The sequence below is a fragment of the Elaeis guineensis genome, chromosome 6 (genome assembly GCF_000442705.2).
Source record: "Elaeis guineensis isolate ETL-2024a chromosome 6, EG11, whole genome shotgun sequence".
Lineage (NCBI taxonomy): Eukaryota > Viridiplantae > Streptophyta > Magnoliopsida > Arecales > Arecaceae > Elaeis > Elaeis guineensis.
The window spans coordinates 78,446,622-78,461,709 of record NC_025998.2 but is presented as its reverse complement, the minus strand read 5'-3'; positions in this window follow the sequence as shown (position 1 = coordinate 78,461,709).

The window sequence follows — 15,088 nt, the reverse complement described above, 5'->3', positions numbered from 1 at the left end:
AGGAAATCGTTGCGGATTACGCTCTGCGTTTTGAGTTCCCCGCAACAAACAATGGGGCAGAATATGAAGCTCTGATTGCGGGACTAAGGGTCACCAAAGAGCTGGGAGTAGACCAGCTTCGGGTCCACAGCGACTCTCAACTAGTGGTAGGACAAGTCAGCGGAAGTTACGAAGCATGGGAGGACAGTATGGCCAAATACCTTGAAAGGGTAAAGGAACTCATCTCTGCCCTTAGCAGCTTCAACATCAAACAGATCCCAAGGTCGGAAAATACCAGGGCTGACATTCTCTCCAAGCTGGCGATGCTAGCTCCGGTCGAACTGCCCAAGGGCGTTCTCTTTGAAGTTCTAAAGCACCCGAGTACAGAAGAGTCATGGCCCGTGATGGAAATTGACCACGAGCCCAGCTGGGTCGACCCCCTGGTAATCTATCTCAGAGATGGAGTTCTCCCCCAAGATGCGAAAGAAGCTCGAAAGCTCCGAAACCAAGCCTCCCGGTACATCCTTTATGAGGGCAAACTGTACAAGAGATCATACTCCTTGCCCCTCTTAAGATGCCTCCAACCTTCGGAAGCTGACTACGCCTTGTGGGAAGTGCATGAAGGAATCTGCGAAAACCATTTGGGGGCTAGATCTTTATCCCACAAGTTGCTCCGCCAAGGGTATTATTGGCCGACAATGCATCATGATTCAATCGAATATGTCAGAAAGTGCGATCGATGCCAGAGATATGCTAACATCCAGAGACAGCCCGCCACTGAGCTCACACCCTTGAGTGCCCCATGGCCTTTTGCACAGTGGGGGATGGACATCCTTGGCCCCTTTCCTATGGCGTCTGGGCAGAGAAAGTTCCTCCTTGTAGCGATCGACTACTTCACCAAATGGGTTGAAGCCGAACCACTGGCAAAAATCACAGAAGCAAAAGTGCAAGATTTCGTCTGGAAGTCGATCGTATGTAGGTTCGGTCTGCCTAGAACCCTAATCACTAATAATGGACGGCAATTCGCGGGAGCAAAATTTGCCGAATTCTGCGAAGATCTAAACATCTCCCACAACTTCACATCGGTAGCCCACCCTCAGGCGAACGGCGAAGCTGAGGTAACTAACAGAACCCTTTTGCAGGGGATTAAGACAAGGCTCGAAAAGGTGAAGGGAACCTGGGCGGACGAACTTTATCATGTGCTGTGGGCGTATCGAACTACCCAAAGGCTGCCCACAGGGGAAACCCCCTTTGCTTTGGCCTTCGGTACGGAGGCCGTCATCCCAATTGAGCTTAAGCTCCCGTCGGCGCGAGTCATAGCATTCGACGAACATCAAAATTCGCAAAGTCTTAAAGCCAACCTCGACCTGCTGGAAGAAAGATGGAAGATAGCTCAGGTTCGAATGGCAGCCTACAGATAGAAAGTCGCTCGATACTATAATGCTCGGGTCAAGAACAAAGTCTTCAGAGCAGGAGACCTAGTGCTTCGACGAGCCGCTGTCTCGCAGCCTCAGGATCGAGGGAAGCTCGCCCCTAATTGGGAAGGCCCGTATGAGGTTAAAGAGGTAGTTTGGCCCGAAACTTATTATCTTAAGGAGCTCGGAGGAGCCGACCTCCTGCGACCGTGGAGCTCGGAGAACTTACGAATGTACTACCAATAACTTCATTTTAACTAAAAATTGTACATCTACATGTCTTTGGCACTATCCTACATCCACAGGACAATCCAAACAAATTGTCTCGGAAGCGAGAGGGAAACCTCATCTTGACAAAGTCGAAGGCCCGGTTCCCTTTAGACCGGATGGGGGGAGAGGCCCTACAACGCCCGTATGCGCCCCCACAGCCCTATTAGGGACAGGAGGAGAACCTCGTCCTAACTTAAGCAAAGTCGAAGGCCCGATTCCCTTTAGACCGGATGGGGGGAGAGGCCCTACAACGCCCGTACGCGCCCCCACAACCCTGTTAGGGACAGGAGGAGAACCTCGCCCTAACTTGAGCAAAGTTGAAGGTCCGGTTCCCTTTAGATCGGATGGGGGAGAGGCCCTACAACGCCCGTACGTGCCCCTACAGCCCTGTTAGGGACAGGAGGAGAACCTCGTCCTAACTTGAGCAAAGTCGAAGGCCCGGTTCCCTTTAGATCGGATGGGGGGAGAGGCCCTACAACACCCGTACGCGCCCCCACAGCCCTGTTAGGGACAGGAGGAGAACCTCGCCCTAACTTGAGCAAAGTCGAAGGCCCGATTTCCTTTAGACCGGATGGGGGGAGAGGCCCTACAACACCCGTACGTACCCCCACAGCCCTGTTAGGGACAGGAGGAGAACCTCGCCCTAATTTGAGCAAAGTCGAAGGCCCGATTTCCTTTAGACCGGATGAGGGAAGAGGCCCTACAATGCCCATATGCGGCCCCACAGCCCTGCTAGAGACAAAAGGAGGACCCCGTCCTAACCAGAGCTGAAACCTGTTACGACAGGAATGGGAGAAGAACCTCGTCCCGACGTCAATCTAAAGTCCGGTCGTTCAAAGACCAGAAGAGAAAAGGGGAGGGGGGACTTTCCCCAACGGCCTCCTCGCAAGGAACACTCCGCCTGGACTCCTACGGGAGCCGGGCTCCGTCACCAACTTCAACTGCTGGTAAGCTCCGCCCGGACTCCTACGGGAGCCGGGCTCTATCACCAGCTTCAACTGCTGGTAAGCTCCGCTTGGACTCCTACGGGAGCCGGGCTCTGTCACCAACTTTAACTGCTGGTAAGCTCCGCCCGGACTCCTACGAGAGCTGGGCTCCGTCACCAGCTTCAACTACTAGTAAGCTCCGCCCGGACTCCTACGGGAGCTGGGCTCCATCACCAACTTCAACTGCTGGTAAGCTCCGCCCGGACTCCTACAGGAGTTGGGCTCCGTCACCAACTTCAACTGCTGGTAAGCTCCACCCGGACTCCTACGGGAGCTGGGCCCCGTCGCCAACTTCAACTGCTGGAAAGCTCCGTCCGGACTCCTACAGGAGCCGGACCTCGCACCTGACTTTAATTGCAGGAAGACTCTGCCCGGACTCCCACGGGAGCCAAACTACACCCCGACTTCACCTACGGGAGCCGAACTCCCGTAGCCTCCCCAAAAGCGGAGGAAAAATTCCAAGCGAAAAAGAAAAAAAAGGAAGGGGACACAACAATAACGACGGCAAAGGAAAAGTTCGGCAGGCAACGATTCGACGCAAAGTACAGATAAGGTAACAAAATCACCTCTTCATTTTTCGACTAACAAGATGTACGTTACAAGACCCGGAGGGCCAAAAAAGAATACATCATTACAGGGCTCAAGTACACGGCTTGGAAGGGATACACCAGAGGCCACTTCAAGCTGCAAACTTCTCATCCCGTTTCTGTCCTTCCCAGCTGCATTTCCCAGTGCGTGTGACAAGCCTATCGGCTCTCGCCCCCGCCTTGTTCCGCTCCACCTCCGAAATCCCAACCCTAGGGGGAAAAGGATGGGATAGATTCCAGGGGGCAGTAAGGGCCATAGCAGCGGCGATGAAGACCTGTTTCAAGAAGAACTGGAGTTACCTCGGAGGCAGCAATGGCGCCAGAGATATGCGCCATCACCGAATGCTTCATGACAACCACCATCCTAAGTGTTCCGGCAAGGTCGACATGCACTACTTCCACTATCCCCGCAACAAGTTTTACTGCCCCACCATCGACGTCGATCGCTTCTGGTCCCTCGGCCCCGACGACATCAAGGATCCCGCCACAGCTTGTGACGACAGCTCTGCCCTCTTGACCAGTGTCACCCCATCTTGCTACTCCGAAATTCTCAGGCAGAATGCCTTCACCGGCTGTCCCCATTATTAAACCCCTGTTGTTGAAGGAATTCTCCTTCGAGCCCCCTTTGAAGCGACGAAAATCTTCAGCGGCTGCTCGATGACCGGAGAACTCGCAGACTGCTGTTTTCCACCTTGCCCTCCTCCAAGCTCGTGGCATCCTCTTGAGGATGGCCTCCGAAGTGGAGGCCCTGGCGGGGGAACCCCTTAGAGAGGAATCGGGGGGCTGGAGACGGCAGAGAGACAGCAAAGACCGGCGTGGAGGATGCTCGGAGTTGGCAGGGGCACCGATGGAGTGGCTGAGTAGCTAAGCTCTCAGATGAAGGAAGGGTGTCGTCCTTCAGGTGAGGTAAGGCCCCCGAAGGAAGGGTGGGGGGTTTAAATAGGCAACGGATATCAGTGCAATTATGGTGGCGAGTGTCCCTAGACCAACCGGTGCTCACCACGTGTCCCGCGTGTCCCACTCACCGCTACCGAGGGTTGACTGCTCGCAAACTTTCATGACGCGACGCTTGGGATCACATCCCGGTGGGGGTTTCGAAAAGACTCTTCGGGTCGTCCTAATCGAAAAAAGGGCTCCGGCATGCGCGCATTAAATACTGACATATCCAAGGATGGTTGCGTGCAGACGTCAGGGGGAGAACTTCGACTGCGACAACCTCTCCGTACTTCCTTCATTCGAAATTCAAACTCGGAAGTGGGGGGACTGGTGTTGGGTATAAAATTTTCTCGGCCGAAGTTCTTGGCGGGATCGACCCTCTGTACTTTCTACTACTGTTGGTGAACTCCCATCGCTCCGTCCACGACTTCTACTGCAAGGAAGACTCCGCCCGGACTCCTACGGGAGCCAGGCTCCGTCCATGACTTTTGCTGCAAGGAAGACTCCGCCCGAACTCCTATAGGAGCCGGGCTCCGTCCATGACTCCTGCTGCAAGGAAGACTCCGTCCGGACTCCCACGGGAGCCGGGCTTCATCCACGACTTCTACTGCAAGGAAGACTCCGCCCGGACTCCTACGGGAGCCGGGCTCCATCCATGACTTCTACTGCAAGGAAAACTCCGCCCGGACTCCTACAGGAGTCGGGCTTCGTCCATGACTTCTGCTACAAGGAAGACTCCGCCCGGACTCCTACAGGAGTCGGGCTCCGTCCACGACTCCTGCTGCAAGGAAGACTCCGCCCGGACTCCCACGGGAGCCGGGCTCCATCCACGACTCCTGCTGCAAGGAAGACTCCGCCCGGACTCCTACGGGAGCCGGGCTCTGTCCACGACTCCTGCTACAAGGAAGACTCCGCCCGGACTCCCACGGGAGCCGGGCTCCTTCCATGACTTCTACTGCAAGGAAGACTCCGCCCGGACTCCTACGGGAGCCGGGCTCCATCCACGACTTCTATTACAGGAAGACTCCGTCTAGGCCCCTATGGGAGCCGGACTCCACCTACGACCTCAACTGCAAGTAGACTGCATTCGGACTTCTACGAGAGTCAGACTCCATCTTCTACTCCGACTGTGGGAAGATCTTGCCCAAACTCCTACGGGTACCGGATCTCGCCACCAACTCCAATCGAACTTCGGCCAACAAGTCTGGACCCCCTGACAGGCCGTATTAACGGCCACGACTCTACTCCACTCCCTGCGATGGACCCTACGTAGCTCCATTACTCCCTGACAGGCCGTATTAACGGCCACGACTCTGCTCCACTCCCTGCGACGGACCCTGCGTAGCTCCATTACTCCCTGACAGGCCGTATTAACGGCCACGACTCTGCTCCACTCCCTGCGGCGGACCCTGCGTAGCTCCATTACTCCCTGACAGGCCGTATTAAAAGCCACGACTCTGCTCCACTCCCTGCGATGGATTCTGTGCGATTCCACCACTCCCTAACAAGTCACGACAGCGGACGCCGCTCCACTCCCCGTAACTGATTCCATGTGGCGAACCACGGTGATAGCCACGATCCCGCTCCACTACCCTCCACAATAAATTCCTCCTGATTCTGGGCGGCCCACGACCAGACGGTTTTAGGCGTCACTATCAATTTGTTGTCCCCTCCATCTATAAAAGGGGAACCCCAGATACGTTATTCCATAAGCTCTTGTTTTTGCCTAGAAACTCTGCTAAAATTTTCGTTCGAGCGCTCCATTCTTGTTGAGGCAAAGAACTGACTTGAGCGTCGGAGGGTCTTGCCGGAGCAACCCCACCTCTAGTTTAGACTTCTTTTGCAGGTCCCGGCGGCGATCGTGACTCCCTCGACTCTAGCTTCTCCGGCGCAAGCGGATTTTTGCACCAACAGAGTCCATGAAGGTCAATAATGTATGGATACTCATTGATTCATCTGAAGGGATAAAACCCATGGGTGTAAGTGGATCTTCAAAAAGATTAGAGGCATAGACAGAAAGGTGGAGATCTATAAAACCTGTCTGATTGCCAAAGGGATATCGTCAACATTATGATATTGACTATGATGAGATATTTTCTTCTATAGCAATACAAGGTATCTTAGAGTTAGAACGTGCATTTTGATATAAGATCTAGACATATGGCTTCGTTGAGAATGAAGAAGAAACTTGAAAATATAAATAGGTTAATAGTTCTGTGAGTATATTTCTGGTTTGGTATGGAGATGAAATTCTCTTAATTAAGAATGACATCTCTTATATTACAAGGAATAAAGTTTTGCCTATCATCACTATTCTCGATGATAGATTTTAGAAAAATATCCTACATCCTAGGGATGAAGATCTATGAAGATAGATCTAAAAGGTTGTTTAGATTATCTCAATCTACATACATTGATACCATACTAAAATGGTTCAGCATGAAGAATTTAAAAAAAAGCTATCTGTCAATTGGCCATAAAATTTCTCTCGAAGAAGGGATTATTTGACAACTCCTCAAGAGAGAGAGTGTATAGTAGAATTTATTCTAATATATACACCATGACATGTACAACACCAGATGTGGTTTACTTACTAGAGATAATGAGTAGATTCCAGTTTGATCCAGATTAGAACCACAGAAAGGTCATCCTTAAACATTTAAGAAATATTAAGAACCAGTGGCACATTTATGAAGAATCTGATTTAAAACTTATGAGGTTTATATATTTTAATTTTTAGTCAGATCATGATGACACTAAGAGCATGTCAGAATATATTTTATCCTAAATGATGGAGCAATCTACTGAAAAAGTTACGAGCAGAACACTATAGCCAATTTCTTTTGCGAGGCAAAATATAATGCAGTATCTGATGTTGCCACAAAAGTTGTGTAGTTGCAAAAGTTCATTAGCGAGCATGGAGTGGCATCCTCTGTTGATGGTCCAGTCTAGCTGTACTGTACAGCACTGGAGCCATAGCTCAAACGATGGATCCAAAGTTCCATCAGCTTACCAAGCATATTCTACATCACTACCACCATGTCTGAGAGATTATGGATCGAGGTGATATCAAGCTTCAGAAGTTTGACCGAAAGGAGAACCTGACCAACCCATTTACTAAAGCCTCGGTATCAAGTAGTTCAAAGAGTATAAATCAAAGATGGGTATGAGATACTATACCAATTGACTTTAGTCCAAGTGAGAGTTGTTGAAAATTGTATCCTAAAGTCAATCATTTAATGATTGTGCTAATTATAAATATATATAAATTGATCATTAATTAAAGTTATTTGGCTTATTCATCATAAGGATACATCTTTTTTAGAACTCCTGTGTTGTGATGAAGTCCTTAGGATCACTTTTGATCGATAAAAGAAGATTTATCACATGATTCTTAAACTAGTTCATGACCAAACGATATGCAATTACTAGGACAATAGCGATAATTAAGTGTAGGTCATTGTGAGCCATATGCATTGATTGTTCTCATAATTAAGTAGTGTGAAGACACTGGTATGGCATACAAGTGAGATGTAGGAGTATGTCTTATGGAACATGACCAACTGTGGAGCACTCTGCTATCAAGAGTAGCTCACAAAGGGTATGGGTATCAGTATTCCACCAATCTGAGATCACCATGGTGACTTGCAAGCAACTTATTGTGCTTTGATATCGGACTATCTAAATTTTTAATTCAGTGATAGAAGCTTTCTAGGCACAGTCGAGTACTTATGGTAGTCGGTATATAAGTCAAGATGGGATTGACCCCTTCAAATTCAAAAGTTAATGCATTAGTATATTTTAATTTAGTAAAATCTGAGCCTGAATAATCCATGTGATAGATTTAAAAGATTGAAATATAATATGGATGACTATTTTAGGGTTGATAGTTAAACCCTAAGTCATTTTGAGCATTAGGGTCAAAGGGATGAATTATATGATAACCATTCACCAGTAGGTTCTTGAATGTTGCTTTGCAATCATTTGACCTATCCGGACATCGCATTCCATTGCTAGATAATTACATCGATTAGTTCAAAAATTTATTCCTATACTATCGACTTAGGTTCAAATATATGGGGTCACACTCAAAAGAAATTTCTAACTGATCAAGTGGCTGATCAACGATTAAGAATCATTCAAGGGTATAACCGTCAATCCGATTGACAGTTAACCTTATGCAAAAGTTGCAAAGAATTAATTCACTAAAGGTTAGTAAATTATTAAAGGATCAATTAAAAATTAGATTGCTGATTAGCTCAATTTGATTGAACAATGAGGTTTGGATTAAATCTAGTTAAATTTGATTCAATTAGGTTTGATCTAATTAGGTTATTAGATGATCTAATCGCTAAGAAAGATTAGCTCTTGATTTGATCAAGACTTGGGTTCAATTAATTTTTGATCTGATTAAAATTTAATCGAGAAGGTTAAGTACCTAATTGGATTGGATTCACTCTCTTCTATTATGGTCTAACTAGATTTGATTTGATTTAGGACCAAAATTGGAAACAATTAAGAGACCCAGTTGACTGGGACTCTATTTCTTCCTTGCGCCTAAAACTCTTCATGCCATAAATCATCATGCAATTTTTCTCCATGCAAAAAGATGTTTTGCATAAAAGATAGGCCATGTATAAGGTAGATCTGGTTTTCTTCTCAATGCCCCTTAAGAATATAAAGGATAGGTAAGTTTTAAATTTGATTTAAACAAACTTCCTTATCTTGATGAGATTGGATCTCATCCTAACTCCTCCATGCCATAACCTCTTTTATGCGACAAAATAGGTTTGCTATTCACCATGAGAAAGGTTTTCTTATCATGAAAAATATGTGGGGTGGATATCTGAAGGGTGGCATCAGTCTAAGGGTGGGCTGCAATAGTTGCAAGAGTCCAATCCTTCTTGGACTCTTCAAACCCAACCCTAAACTAACTCCTAATGCCAACTTTAAAAAGTTTTTTTTTTTTGTGTGCATTGGAAGGTGGTTTTTAGGTGGAAAAATCAGAGAAGGGAGCATCCCTTGTCATGAGAAAAATTGAGGAGAGGAGTCTCCTCTCAGGGCATGGTGTCCTAGTTTTTTTTCTAGGGTCTATTCTCCTTGGCACTCGGGTTTTGTGAGAGAAGAAAATAAAGAGGAAGAGTTCTCCCTTCTTTTCTTCTTAAAACCTCTTATTCCTCCATTAGCATCCTTCTTCAACATCTAAAAGTATTCAAGATATTTGAAGAAAGGATCCAGATTAGCCAACAAGATGGTCTTCATACGAGCTAGCACTTCCTAGGAGATCGATCAGATTAGGACTTCGAGTAGACTATCCATAGAGATCGAACATCTTGTATGACTGTGAGCAACCAGTGAGGACCTCTTTACCACATTCGTCAGTAGTAGTAATCGTCGATCCATGCTTAGGTATTGAGTTCTGAATTCAGATAAATGTAGATTTGATCTACTACTTACATCTATACTTGCAGATTTTCTTTTTAGATTTTATATATGCTATGTATCATATCATAGATCCTAAAGTAGATTGATTTAATGATTAGATCATATACATGTTTGATTAATATGATTAATCTAGTTGCTTTTCACTATGATTTATTTCAAAAAAATTTTGAAATACATACATGAAATCGCCTACGATTTTCTTCAGTGGTCAGAGCCAGATTTCCTACAAAGCACAAATAAAAGCATCAATTCTTAAAGAATAAAGATCAATTAGTGGATCTTTTGATATTTTTTATGGAATATTTATTATACTTATCATGTTTTGATTAATTGATGAATTTGGGTTGATCTAATCTAATTGAATTGGATTAGGTCATGAGCCTGAGTCCACTGTTGGCTAGATATGAAATCTAATGGATCACATAGTTTGGGATTTGATCATGGTCTAATCTAATTGGATTTATTGTAAATCTGATGGGTTAAATTAACTTGCTGGCACATGGATTAACTTAAGTTTTCAATTAGATTTAGTTCAAAGATGTTTGAGCTAATTCTAACCTGATGTCTTGACCTAATTGGATTAGGTTTAATTTTTGATTTCCTAAATAGGCTAAACCTTATCACATGGAAGAGTTCCATGTGAAACCAACTTTCTCCATGCCATTCCACACTAAATAAAAGCCAACGCCCACAATAAGTTCTCTTCCATGTGAAACCAATTTTCTCCATGCCATTCCATGCTAAATAAAAGCCAACACCCATAATAAGTTGTGCCCAGAAGGAAGAGTCCTTCTAGGCTACTCCTGTTAACCTCCCTGCCTAATTTCCCACACCATTTATTAAGGGATGCACCATCAGATGGCACCTTGGCTTCTAGGTGCAAAAGAGGAGTCCTTCTACTTGAAGGCTCTTCCAGTTCCAACTAACTCCACATGGTGAATTGATTCTTTGATGAATCATATGAGTCACCACATGAGGGAAAGTGGAATGCTAAGAAGAGTTTTTAGCACCCCTTCTTTACTTATTTAAAGGGGGTGCTCCAAAGGGTTTAGTGTGCCATCTAAGAGAGTTTTTAGGCATTAGATCTTGTGAGGAAAAGAAGAAAAAAAATCAAAAAAGAAAAGAAAAATGAGAAAAAAATAGAAAGGAAAGAAAATAAGAGAAAAAAAATTGGAAAGTAGATTGCCTACTTTTCATTATGATTGAAATATCTAATAGTTGGATATTTTAATCTGAATTGGGTGTGTCTAATCTTTTGAGAAAAGATGTAGGTATGGTCTAAGTGGAGGTTTGAAGGCTATCAGGTAGTTGTGCAATTCATCTTTGAGAAAGAAACTGGCAGTGAACTTGTGAAAAAGGTTGTAGCACTACATTGAGTTAGAAAGGATCTTGATCAATCCTATATGGATTACCACTGGAGGATATCTACGTTGATATCTTGTGGAGACCATCCTCAAATCGGATCAGCATCTCTGGTAAGGTATATTTTCTACCTAATATGCATGCTTGATTTGTTTGATTGAAATCCATGAGGAAGTCCTATGCTGTGTTCTAGTGAGCATATTTTAAGTATTAAAATTTATTTTTAGAAGCATGTAAAAAATTTGAAAATCATATTCTACTATGCAATCAGAACCCAACATCCCAATCCAATTAGAATTTCCTATTGTGCCTAATTTGAACCAAATCCAATCCTAATCCAATTAGAATTTGATTGGACCCAAAGAGATTAAAATTCTAATCCAACTAGAAACCCAATCTCTCTTGATTAAATCTTAATCTAATTGAAAATTAAATGGCACCCAAATCCTAATCTAATTAAGAATTGATCTCTCTTGTAATTGGATTATCTCATAATTAGGCTTGATAAAATTAAACCCAAGTCATGCCAAATTGAATCTAATTCAATTAAACTTGATCCAAGCCCCATTGCTCAATCATATTGAGCTAATTAACAATTCAATTGCTAATTAATCCTCCTATGATTTACTAACACTTAGTAAGTTTGACAATTACAATAATTATATTGAATTAATCATCAATCATATTGATCATTAAGTCTCTCTATGATTCATAATCACAGATCAATCATCTGATCAGACAAAGATCTCTTTTGTGTGTAACCTCATAGATTCTATTCTATCTAATAGTGAGATATATGTGATCCCTATTACAATATCATCGAAACTTCTTTCAATAGATTAGAACAATTCCAACTTTGTCCATCAAAGATCATCGATCATCAAGATAATGCTCAATATGTCTCACGATCCACCAATGACACCTAGCAGTATGTAGTGGCAATCCAACAGAATAAAATATTGAATCTCTAGGTGTAGTTATCATATGATTCAGTCTTTCTATTGTGAGTCCTGATAAGATGAAGGTCATGGATAACTCATCAAACCTCATCGCTTGTCGTATGTAATATTCAATCGACTCGAGTTCATAAGTGAAATCCTATGAAAATTCTTTTTCATCATTCACTCTGTCATAGCCATGGTCTTCTAAACTCAGTCTCATGAATAATATAGGACTGCTCCTTATCTATCAAGATCGATAGATCTCATCTAGGTGTATATCATACTCCTACAACGAATCTACTATAGCCAACATACACCTCAAGATTTCGTATGGCTACGAGATCGAGTTATGGTGTAGTCAAACTACAGTAGCCTCATTGTGAGTGGCTGAGGTATTGTAGATCTAAGGACTACTCATACCACTGTAACATCAAGTATGTCACTGACGAATAGATAGATATTCATGTGACTATTCATATTGATCACGCTTGGTACCATTGTTCTCTGACAATCACCTGCACTCTCGCTCCAGTGTTCTAACACTGAAGACTCGAGACTCATCTATCCAAAAAAAAATAATCCGTACACCAATCTTATCGATCAATCACCATCCTCATGATGATCCATTAATCGATAGCATTTAAGAATTAATCAGCAATATTTTTAACTCTTAAAAATATATGTCATCATCTTATTAATTTCTTAGATGATTCATGGACACATAACTCTACATGAATGAAAAATTAATCCTATTTATTTTATTCAATTACAATACTATGCTACTAGAAAGCTTACATATATCGGCCAACTTGGATTCTAGGGCATATATCTAACAAAATAATTGATAAAGAATTATCCACTTATTGGTTTGTGCATCACCAATAACTGTTAGATGAGGTACGTATAAATAAATGGGACCACAGTATCCACTTGAAACTCCAGTTGCATAAGGATTTCTATTTCTCTGCTTGAGGAGTGAGAGAGACACAAGAAAATAGTGAAAAATATGTTTGTTTTTAAAATTTTTAAAATAAATTAAAAATAAGTATAAATATCTAATTAGAATCTTTTACTCTCTATAGTTAATCATGTCATCTTCCAACCCACTAGCTTGTATTCTAAAGACCAACAGGTTGATCGAAATAAACTATAAAGACTGGCTCAAGAACCTAAGAATAGTTTTTAGTTTTGAGAAGCTAACCTATGTTCTCGATCAAAAAATATCTATGTTGCCAGCTCATCCATCCACTAATCAACGAGCTGCACTTGAGAAGTGGATCAATGATGATGATCGAGTAAGGTGCTACATCTTGGCATCTATGTCAAATGAACTATAACACCAGCAAGAGGATATGAAGATTGTCAAAGACATGCTGAGTCACCTACAATAGTTGTATAGGAAGTAGAGTTACACAGCTCACTTTATGGTCTTCAGAAAATTTTTCAGAGTAAAGATGCGTGATGGGCAGTCAGTCTATGATCATTGTTTGACAATGATCAAAGACATCAAGAAACTTCAGAAGCTCGAAATGACTATGCATAGGGATTTGCAGGTGGATCTAATCCTGCAGTCCTTTCTTAATTCATATGGCTAGTTTATTATAAACTATCATATCAATAAGATTGATAGCACTCTATCCAAATTACTTAACATTTTGGTGACAGCTGAAGCAACCTTAAAAAGTTCAAAGTGCACCATTCTTTCTGTTGGTGCAAAAATCCATCAGCATCGAAGAAGCTGGAGTCGAGGGAGTCGCGGTCGCCGTCGGGACCTGCAAAGAAAGTCTAAACCGGAGTTGGGGGTGCTCCGACAAGACCCTCCAATGCTCAAGTCAGTTCTCTGCCTCAACAAGAATGGAGTGCTCGAACAAAAATTTTAGCAGAGTTTTGAGATAGAGATTAGAGCTTAGAGAATAACATATCTGAGGGTCCCCTTTTTATAGGTGGAGGGCGTAACAGATTGACAGCGACGTCTGTAACTGCCTGGTGGTGGGCCGTTCGGGGCCATAAGGACTTTGTTATGGAGAGTAGTGGAGTGGCGTCGTGGCCATCGCCGTGGCCTGCCACGTGGAGCCTGTTGTGGAGAGTGGAGTGATGTTCATTATCATGACTTGCCAGAGCATGATGGAGCCGCGTGGGATCCGTCATAGGAAGTGGAGTAGAGTCGCGGCATTACTGTGGCCTGTCAGGGAGTCCAGGCCTGTCGGCCGAAGCTTGGTTGGGGTGTCTGGTGGAGAGGGGGTAGCTCTCCGTCTGAGAGGAGCTTGGATGTTGCTGGCGAGCTTTCTACCATTGGGAGCCTCGGGCGCTAGCACTGCAGGCGAAGGTCATCTGTTGTAGAAGCTCGGTCAAGGGCTTTCTATGGATGAAGTTCAATTTCACGTAGAATCTGGCAGAAGGTCGACCGACAGCGGATGTCGGATGGCACTGGAAAGATTCACCCGCTGGAGGGGTTCGACTGCTGGAGCCCATGCATCATAGGAGTTCGTCCAGAATCTGTCCGCTATAGAAGCTCGTTCGGAGTCTGGTTCCCGTAGAAGTCCAGATGGGGATCATTCGTTGAGGAAGCTCGACCGAAGCCTGCCTGTAATAGAAGTCTAGAAGGAATTCATTCACAAGGGAAGCTCGGGTGGAGGCTTACAGTAGAAATCCAACGCGGACCGCTCGTAGTAAAAATTTGAAGTAGACCGTTTATAGTAGTAGCTCGGAGTAGATCACTTATAGCAGAAGCTCGGAATAGATCACTTGTGGTGGGGGCTCGAAGTCCGGCCCTTGTAAGAATTCGGATGAGGTCTACCTGCAATGGGAGCCCAGGGCTGAAGTCCCGCTCCCGTAGGAGCCCGGATGAAACCCAGAAGGCGGTCGACCACCATAGAAACTTGGATGGAGTCCGTCCGAATCCTGTTGGAAAAGATCTGGAGGAGGTCCGGAGAACGGTTGACCCTTGTAGGAGGTCGGCCGATAGTAGAATCCAGAGAGCACTTGGAGCAGCCTGATGGATGACCGAAGAAGCTTATCGCTGGAGAAGCCCAGGAGATGCGGCAGGAGTTCGTCCGTCGGGGGAACCCGGTCGACACTTGTGGAAGAAGCTTTGGGAGTTTATCCGTCGGTAGAACTTGGGAATATTGTGGAAGCTCGGCCGTCGGAGAGGTTTGGAAAGATATCGC